The sequence below is a fragment of the Tachyglossus aculeatus genome, chromosome X4, assembly GCF_015852505.1.
Source record: "Tachyglossus aculeatus isolate mTacAcu1 chromosome X4, mTacAcu1.pri, whole genome shotgun sequence".
In the NCBI taxonomy this organism is placed as follows: domain Eukaryota; kingdom Metazoa; phylum Chordata; class Mammalia; order Monotremata; family Tachyglossidae; genus Tachyglossus; species Tachyglossus aculeatus.
In genome coordinates this window covers 58,662,260-58,663,848 of record NC_052098.1, presented here as the reverse complement: position 1 = coordinate 58,663,848, position 1,589 = coordinate 58,662,260, and the positions used below count along the sequence as shown (strand labels likewise).

The window sequence follows — 1,589 nt, the reverse complement described above, 5'->3', positions numbered from 1 at the left end:
CGTATTTATTGAGCGCTTACTATGTGCAGAGCACTGTACTAAGCGCTTGGGAAGTACAAATTGGCAACATATAGAGACAGTCCCTACCCAACAGTGGGCTCACAGTCTAAAAGGGGGAGACAGAGAACAAAACCAAACATACTAACAAAATAAAATAAATAGAATAGATATGTACAAGTAAAATAAATAAATAGAGTAATAAATATGTACAAACATATATACATATATATATCACCAATTTCTTTCCCCCTTTTAACCACAAAACCCCAATTCGAATCCTGAACGGGTGGGAAATTTGGAGTTCAAATCAATCCATCGTATCTTGTTCCGGTCCCGTGGCCAACCTAGCTTAAATAGAGCCCTGTGAACAAAATCCAAGATGTGTAGAAATATCTTGTCTTATGCTTCCGAGTCGTCTCTGGCCCACAGCGATTCCATGGACACATCTCTCCCAGAATGCCTCACCTCCATCTGCAATCATTCTGGTAGTGTATCCATAGAGTTTTCTTGGTAAAAATACAGAAGTGGTCTACTATTTCCTTCTTCCATGTGGTTAACTTGAGTCTCCGCCCTCGACTCTCTCCCATGCCACAGCTGCCCAGCACAGGTAAGTTTTCACTTGCAGCAGATTGTCATCCACTCTCTAGCCCCTCCCCAAGCTAGGAATGGAATGGGTAGGCCTCTGCTTGACCCTACCTCCCGTAGCTGAGACTGGTAGACTACTGGAAACTCTCCAGGTGCGATCCTGAGAAGGGGCGTAGAAATGAGCCTGGCTCAAGCTCCATTCCAGTGGTCCCAATTGGTGGTTGGGACTTCTAGTTCCAGTAGCCCTGCTGAACAGTGTGCTAAGAACTGAGGACACTTCTGATTCTGCCTGATCAGGTATTGAGTCCCCATTTTACAGATGAAGAAACTGAGGCACAGAGAAGTTAAGTGCCTTGCCCCAAATCATCCAGCAGGCGAGGGACAGAGTCAGAATTAGAACCCCGGACCTCTGACGCTCAGGCCTATCCTCTTTCCACTAGGCCACACTATCAGATGAGCAGGATCAAAGCCCTAGTCCCCTCTCAAGTATTACTGCCCCCAAAAGCCTAGACTATAGCTTGACCCCAGAGAAGTTTTAACCAGGATCCCGACCCTGGCACTCCGCCTCACTCCTGGATCTTATCCTGACTCCCGAGCCCCAATTCTCCCAATCTAGCCACTAGCCCTGTCCATTGGTCATAGCCGCTGACTCCAACCTTAGTACCCTTAAACCCCAAATGCTGATTCCAAAACACATTCGATGGCTATAAGACTCCTCATACATTCTTCCCACCTCCATATAGACCAAACTTCAGCGACCTGTTTTAGTTGCACTGTCGATTTAGAAAGGGTGGTACGTGAGGAATATGCGAGGTGCATTTTGAGTTCATAGTGGTAGCCATGACTGGGTTTAGATCGTGGCTATCTAAGGCACTTGCTAGTCCAGATTCCTAAGCACTTTCTTTCACTGCCTATATCCCTCTTGCCACCAATGCTGCGGCTTCAGGATGCCACCCTGCCACACTGCCACACCATCTGGCCAGAGAGAAGGGCAGACGGAAAAG

General features: G+C 47.1%; 1 non-coding gene across 1 annotated transcript; it reads right to left on the bottom strand.

The window, feature by feature from the left end:
• Window positions 1–617: 617 nt before the first annotated feature.
• LOC119948640 lies at window positions 618–755 on the bottom strand. Its single transcript, XR_005457024.1, has one exon. It is a non-coding gene; the product is annotated as a small nucleolar RNA SNORA7 (small nucleolar RNA).
• Between the last annotated feature and the right edge of the window lie 834 nt (window positions 756–1,589).